This window comes from Phaenicophaeus curvirostris, chromosome 2 (assembly GCF_032191515.1).
Source record: "Phaenicophaeus curvirostris isolate KB17595 chromosome 2, BPBGC_Pcur_1.0, whole genome shotgun sequence".
NCBI lineage: Eukaryota > Metazoa > Chordata > Aves > Cuculiformes > Cuculidae > Phaenicophaeus > Phaenicophaeus curvirostris.
The window spans coordinates 63,362,757-63,378,654 of NC_091393.1; positions in this window are offsets into that span (position 1 = coordinate 63,362,757).

Genomic DNA, 15,898 nt, shown 5'->3' on the forward strand with positions numbered 1-15,898 from the left:
GGCTGTCATATTATAATTTTTAATTTATTTGCACTATTGTTCTTTCTGTACATCAAATGCAATTTGATCTGTTGTATTTACATATGTTCAAAGACAGCCTGGACCTCAAAGCTATTAAATGGTTTGGATTCAATCCTTATTTAGAAGTAAAACATACTGAAGTTGATAGTAATTTTAGCTGAGGAGCAAGTGAATACTACTAAAATGATAACTTCAATGGTCCAGCTAAATTATAAAAGTTGTATGCCATTAATTTCAGGAGGAAGTAAAGCCAAACTTTGAAGGCTTGGTCCTAGCTTCTTTTCACTTACTTAAGTGAAAGAAAATACCAGAGAAGCTATAGCAAATATTTGAATTATCTCAGTCTAAAAAGATTTTTTTTTATTGCAGCGAGACGCACATTTATGTTGCACTAGCACGGTGCCAGTCCTTGCCTTGGCCAGAAAACTGTGCCGTGAAACACAGGTTATTCTCATTGTCGTGTGCATTGACTGCTGGGGGGGAGAGTAACATCCTGAAGGGTCTTTAGGTGCAAACACAGGACCAGAGCTCCTCTGCTCAGCAGACCTGCAGCCCCATCGCCAAAAGTATTTCCTCTGCACTTTCTCCCTCCTTCCAGCAAAGGCCTGGGCACCTGCACCCTTCCCCTTGCCCTACTTTTTTGTTTTGTAGGTACACCAAGGTGGCTGGTGAACACTGAAGTATGGTCTCACCAGGTATAATGTATGCCTGAAACACAGGATTCACAGAGCCTGAAGAGATCAACAGGCACAACAGGGAAGAGAAACCAAATGGTCGAAAGCCCCAATAGGGCAAGAAAAAAAACATACTCAAAAGAATTGAAATCGATTGCAAAACATTTGAAAGGCCACAGAAAATAATCTAGGGATTTAATATCTCTCCCTGTGTTCAAAACTCCCACAGATGGAGTCATGGGTCCCACAGGATGAAGTGAGGATGAAAGAAGGCAATTCATGAAACTACTACAGCTGGCTGTTGATCTCTAACTGGGAGAAAGAGTGTCATTCAGCTGTGGCCTGATAATGATTATGATGATTAAAGCTGTATAAATATGTCCCGATTATTTTTTTCCCTCTAATATGTGTTTTGCCTCTTTTTCCCCCCATAAGGATGTCCACACACAGACAACAGCTTCCCCTTGCACATTAATTACTTGAGTGTGCTCATAAAGCTGTTATGCACGTTGTTGCTGAGTATTTAAAGCCAAAATAACCTTGCTGAGCTACAAATGATCAGGGTAGTCAGATGGCAGCATTTCAGCTCCCCAGACAGCAACGCCATCACCTCCCTAACAAATACTTGGACATATATAAGTGTATATATGTAGTATAAAAGTGGGGTCTTTTATACTACTTGGGCTTATAAACATCCATTTCTACAAAATGGCTTTAAAAGCCATCATCACATAGAATTAAATCATTACAAACCCCAATTTCAAAAAGTTCAAAGGTGAAGAAAACCAGTTTTGCTGTCAAGTTTCTTGTTCCACTGTGACTATCTCTTGTACTCTTGGAAAGGGAACAGGGAGAAATTTGCTCTGATAATAACCATAGGCTACACATTTTGATAAAGTCATATAATCAAATACTGGGGAAACTAGAGCAAAGGGAATAGTATCAATTACAGTATACATCAGAAACAAATCAATGTATCTCCACATACATTTGTTGCAGACTTGCCAGTTTTTGCATTTTATTAGCTTTCCATTTGTTCATTTATTTATTTGTAATTAGTTCTATGTTTCACTCTACTTAAGAACCAACTGGCTTCACATCAGTCAAAATACTATAATGAAAAAGTGATTTGTTCCTTTTCCTACAAAGCATACTTTTTCTATTCCTATCCATGTTCTCTGGCAATAAAAACCATAAACTAATCAACAGTGATATAATTCAGCTTATGCATGGTTTACTGGTATTAATATTCTTACTTTAGAGCAATTAACTGAATTTCTCCCTAGTGATATTAGTTTCTTAGCATGCTTCATTTTGTTTTTTACATGATGTGCTGGAAATGGGGGCACAACAATGGACTGATATTCATCAAATGAAGAGAGATATTAATATTTACTATTGTCGCGTGTTTATTTAATTATTTTGTGCTTTAAGAGTATTTACTTCTTCAAAACCACACAAGAAGAAAGATGGATAGAGTAGATGGTTGTGGTGTTTTTGCAATTGAATGAATGTTTTTAGCAGAGCTGGGGATGAGCCCTTGTTCATATTACTAGGGGTGAATGCCTACATGTTGGCGAGGTTTGCATGGTGTTCTACTAATGCATTTGTGTAAACATTAAGTGTGTGATTGTTCAAAGATGTGTCCCTCAGTGTGGTATCCCTGGAAGCTACCTATGTTTTGCTAGATTAAAGATGCTGAAATTCAGATCTAATTTGGGTAAAAATCTGTAGCTTTATTTCTGTTTGTTTTGGCTAATCATATACTACTACCTGTTAATCCTGTCATCAGACACCCCTTAGTTCAAATAAAGCAGAACGCCTTTCAGTTATCTTTTCATTATGATTTAATACGTTTTTCTCAAACCTAGAAAAGCACAATTAATTTGAACTGTGCTTACTGTTATTCCTCATTCTTCTGCCCCTAAATCCTCAATAAAAGTGATATTTAAGAGTTACTAAAAAACATTTTAGGTAATCTGAAAATCTCAGTAGTTTTAGTATAGTGTTTCAGCTACATACAACTACTGAACATAGCTGTCTTGAAAAGAGCCCTTTGTCAAGGGGACTGCTCTCAGAGGACCTCTCTGCATTACCAACTCTTCAGCCACCCTTGGTGAAGATCTTTCACTGCAACTACAATGGTTACTATGCTCTTTTTCAGCTGTGTTGTATCTATGGTGGATTTATGTTGAAATGATTCTAGGGAAAATAATTGACAAACACTTACTGTACATGACAGCCAAAGAGTTTAAATATTGCTCAGATAAAAATTTTTCTTTTTTTTTATTATCCTGCTCTCAAATAAATTAAATTTTTGTCCTTGAGCTAATGAAAAAAATTCTAAAACATACAACATTGCTGAATTTGCTTGTCATAATCTGAATGAAAACTGGGGGGAAAAAGAAGTGTATTTTTTGTTAAGAATCTTCATAGTATTTGGCAAGATCTACTCCTTTCCACCACGTCTGTGACATTTCTTACAACCCTCATGGACCTTTTTATTTCATAAATTACTCATGTCTGAGGGCATTTTTATATTTTGAGATAGAAGTTATCATGAAAACCTAAATCATTTAAATTATGTGTTGTTATGCCTGTTAGAGTCACCAAAATGTGTCAATAGTTCGGTATATACATAGATATTCTTTTCTGACTGAAATGGAACTTAGTGTATAATTAGATTATGGGCTTGAATAAGAAACACCCATACAGAAAATAAGAAGAGAACATATTTTCGTACTACCTTCCCTACTAAATTTCTTACTAAATATTGTCTTAGCACTGATGTAGAAAAAATCAACTTTCTTTTTTCAAAAGTAAATAGTACAACTTTGATAAATGTAATACTTTTGTTAAATTATACAAATAGTCTCTTAGATTAGCTGTTGTTCAGCTTTTTCCTTCTTTTGGGCCCTAAAATTTCTGTAGGCGTTTCATACTTAAGGATGGTAGAGGAAGGTACCCAACTACCATCCTGTGCATGCTAGCAGAATTAGAGACTTTTTAACATAAAGGTAGCTATCTACTTCTTTATTTATTATTTTGGACATCCAGAATAATACTAAAATACCATTGACTCCCACATTCAAAAGCAACTAGTAGTTGTGCCTCCATTTTTTAATCAACTAAACAAACTTTCAAAGTGACTAGTTCCTGGAGAAAAAGTCTATGGAGATAGAATTCTATAATTTTTTTAGGAAAAGGCTTCTATGTGGGGTTATTTTTCAATTCCTTTATAGAAACTGGAAGGGAAAGTGATATTCCTGCCAATGAATTTTGAATGTTAAAAAATAGATGGCTCTTTGGAGTAGCTCTTTCTAAAGGCCTTCAGACTTATTTTAAAGTTTCATTTTCTGTACTTTTTGCATAATATTACAGTGATAAGAAGATGTTAGTAGATGGTCTATAACCCTGATCAGGACTGATCTTGAAGAAACATTCCTGATCAGCCATAATGCATTTCTCTTCAGACCGAAAGTAGGCAGTAGGCATGTTCCAGCCTCTTTGACTGAGAACTGTAGCTATAACTGCCAATAAGTTATACCCATGTGAGTCTCCTTGAGGCCACACTCTTAGGTGTAATGAGAAAACTTTTTCAGTATATGAAGATTTTGGTTTCAAATTCAATGAAAGATTATTAGATATTTAAAAGTGGATTATTTTTTGCACCATCACATATAGTTAGCTAAATCTTGATTTATGTTCGTTATTAAATACCTCAGTGCTCTCTTATTGTTCTTTTCTCAGATTCAGTTCCAGCATATGTAGATTAGTGAAATATTTGGAGCATGGATAGTTGCATGTACATTTTATGTGCCAAAATTATATTGAGGTTCATTCTTTGTTGGAAATCAAGTTTTTAGTAATTAATAAAATCTTTTCTACCTAACCTCTGTTTAGAATTACTGTTTCAACCTCTTGGACTGTAAAGCAATGCTAGATATCACCTATAAAAAAGTAGACTTGACTCTGTAAATGGAAAAGGTGCAATCCCTTAGCCAATCTGGGGTTCTTTGTAGGGTTATATGGACTATGGAGTAGGATACGTGCAGTCAAATACTGCTTCCAGTCTCTTAAACCATCTTCTGACGGGAGCTGACAATTGGCACATAATGAGGGGATGAGATTATTTGGACCATGTGGCCTAAGTGGCTCTTAAGAGAGTTGCTTTTTGATGCTGAAGCATAAACTTGTGTTTTCACTCTGCTTTCATCTCAGAGGTGTGCATCAGCCCAGTGTGAACATGATGTAAATGTCAGTTATGTGTGTCTGTGTTATTATGTGTCACTTAAAAGACTGCTATGAGAGGATCAGCAGATCAACAACTTTAACATGTCACAAAGAAATGGTAACAATTAAGCTTACAGGGGTTGCAGATCAAACAAACTTAAAAGACATCTGGCTAATGATGTCAGTGGTGTAGCTATAGGTATACAAGTTGTTCATTTACCGTTGCTACTGTCTCAGTATAAGAGGGTGTCTATCATATTTCTTTTAAGCATGTAATAGTGACTTCTCCTCCTGGTAAAACACAGTCTGACCATATCGAACAAATCTGTAGTGATTAGTTCTGCCAGGAAAATCAGTAGCTTCCAACTGCCTTAGACATATGGCCTCCAAAAGTCAGATCTATGGAAGAACAGCTGCACTGCTGCAAAAGAAAATTATTTCAGATCATTGTTGGAAAAAAGACGATGTCTGAGGTTTGGCCTGGTTAGGCTGCTGATTTTCTTAGAAATTCAGTCCCAGATATAATTGGAACGTCATCAGACTTCTGCAACGTAGAAGTCTGTTTAAGGTTGAATACACAACCAAAAGGAAATGTGTTTAATAGCTTTCATTACACAAAGGCAGACAAAAATCTTTGATCTTTAATGGATTGCTTTATATACAACCCATTTCACAACTGCATTTAGTCATCTGCCTTCATGATAGAAAGCAGGTCTAGTGTAGGCCTGTGCATTTTAAAAGTAGTAAGTAGGTCATGACACAGAATCATGGAATGGTGTCCACTTATGGACATTCTCTGTTTAGGTCCATTCTGAACTTCATGATGATTTACAAAAATGTCAGAAAGTGTCCTTTTCCAGGTAAGTAAATATTTTCTTTTAAGACGTTGTTTTTTCCCCTATTTCCATGAGAAAAAGGAGAGAGTCCATATGGCAATTTTCAAAATGGGATTATACTTGCTAAGGAAGAAAAAATGTCAAGTAGGAAAGTGAGATTTTGGAAAATTCCAATTGTGATGGGCTGACAGCTGCCCTAACTATAACATTTATTCTTTTTCTCGCTTAACTCAGGAGCTGGTTGTAGCTAGTCTTAGCTAGTCTTAGACTGACTCTTTCTGTGGTCAACGCAGAGACACAGGCATTTCTAGAGGATGACTCCTCCTGTCAAGATCCAGAGGTGCTTACCAAAGACCAAAATTAAAAAAATATGCCTTTAAAGGTTACAGTGACAGTAAATGACTGAGATATCAGAGTTCACATATTGTTCCGATAAACCTGAGTAGATTTTTTCCCCATAAATTATTACCATATATCTAACCTTTCCAGATTAAAGTCTCTATGAATTCAAAATTTGGTTTTTGACTAGTTAATGGTTACCTGGCCTCACAATTCAAGATGTAGCAAAAAAAAAAGGAATGAAAATGCAGATACTGAAAAGTTACAGCAATGACAGAGATCACAGAATCACAGAATAACCAGGTTGGAAGAGACCCACCGGATCATCGAGTCCAACCGTTCCTATCAAACACTAAACCATATCCCTCAGCACCTCGTCCACCCGTGCCTTAAACACCTCCAGGGAAGGTGACTCAACCTCCTCCCTGGGCAGCCTGTTCCAGTGCCCAATGACCCTTTCTGTAAAGAATTTTTTCCTAACGTCTAGCCTAAACCTCCCCTGGCGGAGCTTGAGGCCATTCCCTCTTGTCCTGTCCCCTGTCACTTGGGAGAAGAGGCCAGCACCCTCCTCTCTACAACCTCCTTTCAGGTAGTTATAGAGAGCAATGAGGTCACCCCTCAGCCTCCTCTTCTCCAGGCTAAACAACCCCAGCTCTCTCAGCCGCTCCTCATAAGGCCTGTTCTCCAGCCCTTTCACCAGCTTTGTTGCTCTTCTCTGGACTCGCTCCAGAGCCTCAACATCCTTCTTGTGGTGAGGGGCCCAGAACTGAACACAGTATTCGAGGAGCGGTCTCACCAGTGCCGAGTACAGAGGGAGGATAACCTCCCTGGACCTGCTGGTCACACCATTTCTGATACAAGCCAAGATGTCATTGGCCTTCTTGGCCACCTGGGCACACTGCTGGCTCATATTCAGTCGGCTGAGATCAATGAGTACTTAAAATCCCAAAGTGAAAGAATAAGTTAATTGATCCTGTATTAGCATGAGGAATACTTAAAAGCTCATAAAAAGAGAATCAAATACCCCTACTATAGAAATGCTGTTACCTGCACTGCCTGTAACATTCTTAGCACATATACAGCAGTTGTTACTGGATGTCTTGTGATAATCCACAAGTATTGGATTAACTGTGCTACCAAATATGAAGCAAACAGAAGTGATTTATATCAGTAGGAAATAGAAGTTGACTTTCATCATGTAGGAATGTTCTTAGGAAGGGAGGTTCAAGGAATTATTCCTAGTCAGACCATGATCTGTTGAGTGATTGTTCCAATAAGATATTTCTTTCTAAATCTCTGACTAGTCCAAAGTGTTGAAGTAAAATTTAGTTGAACAAAATAATCCTTTAATTATGTACTGCTTAAAAATATAATTTCAACTTACTTTATACATAGATGTGAACTGAAACGGCATCAGAACAGTTTTCTGAAGCATAAAGTATGGATGCAAACCCTCAGTATATACACAATTCATATTTCAAGTAGGACACACGAAAATAAAATGCAATGCTCGTTGTATAAACCTCTGGAAGGAGAAAGGATACTTGAGAGACAACTTAGATCTTCCACTGAAGTGTCAGGCATAATAAAAAAAAAATCACAAAGTGTGGCTGGTATTTCATATTTTTCAGGAAAATCTGGCATATCTGACATGTGAGTTATATTTATTGAATTTATGCGACAATACTAAGAGTAAAAGACTAAGAGTGAAACACTGGGGAAATGCCTGATGCTTCTTGCACCACAAACATATAAGATTTTTTTGTTAGTTTTTTCACCCGTGACACTTGAGAAATTTCAGATGATGACTGCTAAACTGTATCCTAGAGACAAGCATGAAAAGAACTTCTCAACTTAAGTAGATGGCCATAAATAACTTCTCATTACAGCTGCATTTGGAGGGAAATGTGAAGAGGTCACTAAACTATATATCAAAGTGGGAAGTCTTGCCAGGAGAACATGCATTTCTGGAGTTGACATGGTAGTATGCAGTATCTCAGCATTATAGTATATGGAACAAATTCCAATGTCCATACTCACTTTTTAATCATTCTTAGACTCAAAAATGTCACAGAATTAAATGGAACAATGTCAGAAGGAAAACTGACTTATTGCTGGCATTGACCAACAGTTATTTACTGTTTCAAAGGTGGCTATTCCAAATACTCCAAAAGTCACATATAAGCCTGACTGTTTGGAAGACTGTGGATCTCCTGAGGCTGCAAGGCAAGGTTAGTGTCCCAGGTTCAAGTTTTTTTTAGCAATCAACTCCAAAGATCCCCCCTCCCATATCCCTGGAGCAGCACACAAAGCTGCTTGATCCTTGATTCAATATGTACAACAAAGATCCAAACCTTGGCTCAGCCCTTCCCAAAATGAACCAAGACCTTTTGGATAGCTCTCAAGCATATAACAGCCATGGACTTCTAGGCAAACAGTTACTGGAAAGGGGTTCACATGAAAAATTCTCAAAGTTTAAGTTAGAAGTTCAAAGCCAGCCAGGAAAATGAGCTGAAAGAAGTATCTTGTGATTGTTGAGGCTTAGTGCCTGTGGAGGGTCAAAGTCACTCCACATATGCCCTGTCTTAGTGTCTGTGAGGCTCAGACAGACATGCCGCTCCTAGTGACAGTAAACCAAACTTCATGTCTGGGGCTTCTGGAGACCCCGTGCTATTCCTGCCTCCTGCCTAATGGTGATGCTCTGGGAAGTTTCATGGGGCATGTACAGTTACACAGAAAGCATATACATTCGTGTCCTGAGCCATGGGTCATCCAGACTGGGCAATCAATGACTGATACATGTTATACCCACTTTTTGTCCTGCAAGCCTGATTTCTCTTCCAAGGAAATGAGAAAATGAGAACACAGGAGGTTATAAGGAAGGGCCTAGAATTTGCATGGATGCAGTGTTGAGACATGAATTATATGTGCATACAGATCTGAAAATGTGCGGCATATAAAGATCTCAGAGCGTAGCTATAACCCAATAACATAACAATAAAATAACATCATTATTTTCTGCATGCAAAAGACTATTTCATGGTGCTTGAAAATCTATATATAGATTCCAGTTTTATCTTAGGAATACTTTCCAAGGAAATTAATACTGATGTAGTAGCTAGGATTATACTGGCATAGTTCCTGACCAACAGAGCTGAATATAAACAAAGCACAGGTAGTCACCTGGCCATGTGGACAATGGGTCCCTCCTACAGATCTTGTAGATGAATTCATCATAACTCTTCCAGATGCTTCTCAGATGCTTTTCTGTGTCAGAGTGAATATGTAGGAGTTGTCAGCATACAGAAAGAGCAGGAAGCTTAGGAGCTAGACAGAGAAAGTGTACAGCACAAGAGGGTGATCCAGAGGCAGAAGAGGGGTGGGTAGATTCGTTGAATTTTGTGTTCAGAAAGTTAAGTTTGTATTACACTCAGTAGTAGCTTTTGTGTTCTCCTAAGCCCTCTAATAAAAGAGTTCAGAGAAATTTCATGAAAATGTGGTTAAGATCACAAAAATGTAACACCCTACCTGCTCCAAGGTATTTTAGAAGTCTCTTGGAGGAAGTTTGATATTCTATGACATTTCAAGAAAGTGTATTGTTTGTTTCTGAGTTCTAACCAGTCACTGAAGAACTCCCATGGCTCTTTCAAGTCCATCTAGTTTAAAAATTACAAATAATGGAAAGTTAAAAGTCTGCAAATAGAGAGAATACAGCAGTCCCCTGGGTGTTATGTAATGCATATTTTATTTGGGAAAAAAAATTGCATTGGCATTTATCATGACTATATATTTATATATTGTGGTTAGCCAAATGTGAAAAATATCCCCATCAGCTATTTCCTTTCTTTGCAATGGTTTGTAAAAAGCCTTCTGGAATATTTTAGACAAGAAATTTGAAACTACTTTTTTTGCATATTCCATTAGTACTATTTCCTCAGTCCAAGTAAGTGGTGGAGAATAAGTTGAATGGAGAGCAGGCTGAGCTAGTTGAATATTGATTGGCTTGTGTCAGAAATCTTGGACAAAATTTTGCAAAAAAAAAATATGCATATATGACAAAATAGACAGGAGGAAGAATTAAAGATGTGAAGCATTCTCCATAGTTATAGGAGTTCTACTACCAGTTGTGCAGCCATCTTTGAATGATGAAGCAGAAATGCATAGTGCAAGCAGATTTTTTTCATTGACTAGCTTTTTGGATTTGGCACAAAGAACAGCGTTTGCTGACATGCAGTGATTGATACTGTACATGACAGCAATAAAACTCCCTTCACTTTCTCCTCTCCCTCTGTATGAATGATGACTGTAATGGCTGTCTTTGTTCTTTTGTTCAGTCCTTGAATTGATATTTGCAGTTGCCAAGCTGCTTTGCACCTGATTTATCAAAAGAAAATAATCTCCTCTACCGCTCAAACCTACCAAAGGAAATCATCTATGGTTAGTTCAATGGTTTCCAGAGGAACTCAAAGTCCTCACAGGATGTGTGTTATTTTCTTGCCCTCTTCCCTTATCTGCTATACTTTTCTGATTGCTCCTGATACCTTTTTCCTATCTTAGTTCTTTGTGTCATGGTGGTAGATCTAATTAAATGTTTGGAATGGGAGAAGTGTGCCTGCCATGAAATAAAAATAATACTTTCGGACATGTTCATCTGCAACATAGCATTTATTTTACTTCTCATTAAACACATCAGAGTCTGTGAAGTCAATTGTTTGACTTTGAGAGGACTCCCCTGTCGGGAAAATGACAATATGCAGAAATGACACTTGGAGCTTCTCAGTTCCCCCTATATGATGCCCTTCTTACAGTAACATGAGAGGCAGGGATTCCAGATGTCACTGTCTCCAAAGGAATTAAGAGCTTCCTTTATACATGTCTCACACAATTCACTTTGGTGATTGCTGCTATGCCAGGAGTGCAATATCACATCAGTACTGTACCCTACAATTTTAAAGATGACTATAAAGACAATCTGTTGTGTGTGAAACACAGTTCAGTGGTTCAATTAATGTTATGTTGAACGTCAACACTTGAAATCGATTAGGGAGTGACTGGCTATACCTAAACCCTGGATATCCTTTCCAAGGAAAGACAAAATATGTCATTAACAAAATGTATCTGTGCTTTCTGAAGTTGACAAATGAAGAAACTTTCCCTGCTACAGCAAATGCAAGATGTGTGACTGCCATCTAACAGATGACCTGGAGGGCATAAGGAGAAGCACAATTTGTACTTAGAATGAGCTCAACTAAAACTGTCCACATTAACTTGCATGTCACATAAGGCATTTGCACTTTCAAATGCTATATTTGATTATAAAATTACAGTAAAAACACACAGGATTTTTTTTGTTGAAGTCAATGAATTTCCAGACAGGTAGGTGAAAATGCATCTCCCTGTTTCAAATGTTCAGTACAATTTCATTTGGCTTTTCTTTAGTGACTGTGTCAAGGCTGTGCTGATTTACTGAAACTGAGGAATGGACCCGATGTGTATTTTCAGATAAAAAGTACAGATTTGTTTCCTACAAATCAGAACACAGTTTTAGTTAAGGCACCATTGTATGCCCATATTCCACTTAAAATGATCTAAATATTTGCTCAACATATACCTCTGAGCCCATTTCAAGGGTTAGCCCACAAGCATGGTCTTTAGAGGGCAGATTTTCTCCATTCCCTGCCCATATTCAAGGGTAGTTTGGTCACTTAACAAAAGATTTCCTGCTTTGAAAAGGCTAAAGACTTAAAGCTGTGGAAAATACCTCTCTTGCCTATGCACGAATGAAAAGATCATTGCAATACTTTCCTCCATTTTCCTCCCTTTGCTCTTGGTTCTTCTATCTTTAGATACCATATTGCCCTGCATGTGATTTGCACCCAAATCCTGTATTTTCCAAACATTACAAAGAAAAATGTTGTGGGTTGGGGCTGTTATCTGTGGAGGAATTGGAAGATTTTTCAGAAGCTTGCAAAGGAAAAGGAATATGTAGGAATGAAGGAAGGATCAAAGTAATGAGAAGGCTATGTAGGCAAGAAAGGTACAGGGATGAAAGAGGAACTTTCATTCATTACTAACAACATTCTCTACTAACAACAGAAATTTCCCTATTGCTTTCCTGAAGAAGCTGTACTGGTTTCTGCAGTCCTGAGATTCATCCAGCCAGAAAGTCTGGAACTGGTGCTATTCCTCAATAGTGATGACAGTGACTGAAAGGGAAGGTGAGTAACAGGAACTTCTCTCTGTAAAATTGTAAGATTTGCAAAATAAAAACCACATGCAGATTGAATTAATCACAAAGAGCATATGATGTTTTCCTGAAGTGATGATCTACACCAGAAATTCAAAAAGATGGGCAGACAAGGAATGACTGAGGAGCTGGAGAAAGAAAAGTGCAGAGAGGAGAGAAAAAGTAAACCATTAGATGTGGAAAAAAATATTAATAAAATAAGTGTATAAAGAGATTTGTTTTGCTGTGTATGAAAACTGAAGAAACATATTTCTCTGTCCTACTGGAAAAGCACTGTCAGTTTTGGATGGCAATGACATTCTACCTGAGTCAACCTGGTATGTGCTATAACCCTATATGCTGAGAAATGCCACGTGAGGAAATAAAGACTTCAGGTATGTAGACTTGGAAAGGAAGTCGTAAAATCCATTCTTTCTAGTCAGATATTTGTTGAATGGAAAAGGACTCACTATCTCCTACTGGCTCAGTCAGATAAGCATTCAGCTGAAATTGTGCTGTTTCGCAGACCTGAATCTAAACAGAATCCAGTCTCCTCAGGGGCCATTTGCCATGCTGTCTTACCATATAATCCAAATATGCCACAAACACCAGTGATAAAATAGAGAAATAGGTTTCAATGGAAGATAGTGAAATAAGTAACGCTATCCTATCTGAGGAATTATCAGTAAAGAAGGGTTTCTCAGCGTAGTGCTGGGGGTGTCAATATGCTACAGAAGATACTTTCTACCAGGTGAAGAGCCTAGCCTAGTATTTCAGTAATTACATTATAGCAGCACTTTTTATAAACTTCATTAGAAGGGACGGGGAAAAACATGGATTCATTTTTCCACTTACATGTAGGAAGGGTAGACTTAGAGATCCTCTGGTCCCAGGTATGACAGACAGACAGGTATAGTCTTTACTGTCATAACAGGAAATGCCTCTAGAACTAAGAGTCTTTCAAGCAAAAGAAATAGTCATTATATGCCAGCTTGGATATCCCCACAGATGTATGTAACTTACTAGTGTGGTTTTCTCTCTGTTGAACTAACAGACGCAGTTCCTGAGGTTTTGGGGCAGTAAGGAGAGAGATTCTTATTTCTTCTTTTCCTGCTATTTCTCTTCTTCATCTGCTCATGAGGGAATAGAAAATAGCTGCTTCAGTGGGAAGCAGGGGACAGTAGCTCTTTCCCAGTATGTTTCTGTGGCTTATATGAATCAACAAATGAAACAACTCAATAGAATGAGCAAACATGTTTTAAAGTAATGCAGAATTCCCTCCCACAACTCTTACACATTATACTGAGAGGCAGTTACACAGGAGGTAAGTGAATATCTTCATAAAGGGGTTAGTCTTTTATAAAATATTTTTGTTAAAAATGTTAGCCTAGCCTGAAAATGAGACAGAGCAGCAGCAGAAGTTTGGCATAGGTATGCATGCCTGTAAAATAAAAGATAGAATAAACACAAATTAATTGAGGCCTGCTTGTGGAATTTGTTATTGTTTAAAAAAAATGAAGCCCTTATGCTTGAAGGATAGAAGTAATTAAATGCAGTTTTCACAGCAATACCCACACGGATCAAATACCTATCCCTCTAGCTCAGGGCCACTGCACGTTGCTAGAATGGTCAAGGTGGCAGTACAGTGTCTGTGTCTTACTTCAAGGGTCTACCAAAACATAGGGGGGATCTGAATGGTGCCATACAGTGAGTGAAGTGAAGAAACAAAAAGCAAATATTTCCAGTTTTGAAAACTAAATTTTGGAAAAACAAAATAAAGTTTTTTGCACAATAGTAATATGTCTCGGGAAAGAAATCCTCTTGAAACCACAGGTCTTTTTCCCCTCAGAAACCTTTTACTAAAAATAGAAAAAAAAAAAAAAGAACATTCCTAAGTCTGGAAAATAACCTGTAATCTTTCTAAACACAAATCATAATCTGCCCCCTCTTCATTCCTCTAGCACAGAGCACCTGCTTTGCTTTGTCTGGCTCTGGCTGCATATTAAAACTACTGAGTTTTCCTAGAAAAAGAATGTGTCTTCTCTGCAAACTGCCCTACAGTCAGCACTAGATTTGGAGGAGAAACCTAATATCTGAGAAACTCCAGAGGGCAAAATGATTTCCTAAATCATGTATGTCTAAGTAGCAGAATTCCTTTAAAATCCAAGTTGGGCTTTGTGCTTGTGGGGTTTTTTTCATTTGGGTTTTTTTGGGGTTTTTTTTTTACTTTAGTGTAAGTTGCATTGAGAAATCTCCTCATTCCCTCACCCTGTGTTTGCGAGAGGAATACACTACTGGAAGTGGAGCAGCAATGGCGAGGCCAGTGGGGTGAACAGTACTGTGATAAAATTTTTCACTGCCACATCGCTGCCTCACTTCCCCTCGAAGGCAAGCACAGTGACAGGTGACAAAGACAAAGGTGCAAAACAGAGAAGCGTCTCAGAGTGGTGACTGAAAACTACTCTTTCCTCTCTCGAAGCATTGAAACTTCAGATGCATCTTCCACAGCACTACTCTCCCAGCCCTGTTTTTAAATAAACTGTAAAATGGGAGCATGATACCATCACTAACAGCACATTTCTACTGCCTTTAAGGCCAGAGAAGAGTTTCATGAATTTTGTTATTCTGATGCTCTATGCTATCTATAAAATTTGTCGGCATCTGGGTTATAGGTGCTTTTTTTGTGTAACTATTCCAGAATAGCGATGGTGCTTGAATATCACAGATTTTTTCATCCCCCATACCCTACAGACAAGCCTGAGACATTGCACCTTTCCCATCCATCTATCTTCCAGAGGAAGATAGGGCAAAAAACAGAGTCCAGAAAGTAGAGTTCTCTCTTTTCTTTCTTGCTGTTTATGAAGATCTGCTCCTAAATTCCTCTAGTACTTTTTATTTTGTAGCATTTAATTAAAGAAAGAAACACCAGCTGTTTTTCACTGTGCTGTATTGTGTGCCCTTGTGTACACACAATTTCATTATGCAAAGGAAGAGCAGAGCTCTGGAGCACAACTCTCTCCATCCCTCTTCAGCTTTGTAATGGACCGTTGTTTTTTCCCTTGCTCTCTAAGCCACCCTTTAATATGACTATCATGGTCCACCCTAGAGCCATGTGCTAGCAATACAGTGAGTGCAGATGTCCCAACATGAATGATAAGTCATGCTTCTGGCTATGAAATTAGTGTTTAAGTGATCTGATAGACTGCAGTAACTTTGAGTGATTAATTTCTGTTAGTTTAATTACACTACATCTCCTTTTTTTTTTTTCCTTTTTTCTCTCCCACCTTATATTCCACTTCAGGAAAGCACATAAGCCAATAAATAACAGCCTGACTAGATTTATTGTTTTCAACAGGGCTACACATGTGTATGAAATTTAACATATGCCTAAGCACTTGGCTAAAGCAGCTTTAATGACAAAATCATAATTAATGTCAAAACCCTGTGTTTCACTTAGAAGTGCGCATTTTCAAACGTGATTCTTTTACTTGAAGCTTAGCATTTTATAGGGGAAAGGGCAAATGTCTGTTTAAATTCTAAACACATTTTGTGTCTGCCCACCAGCAAAA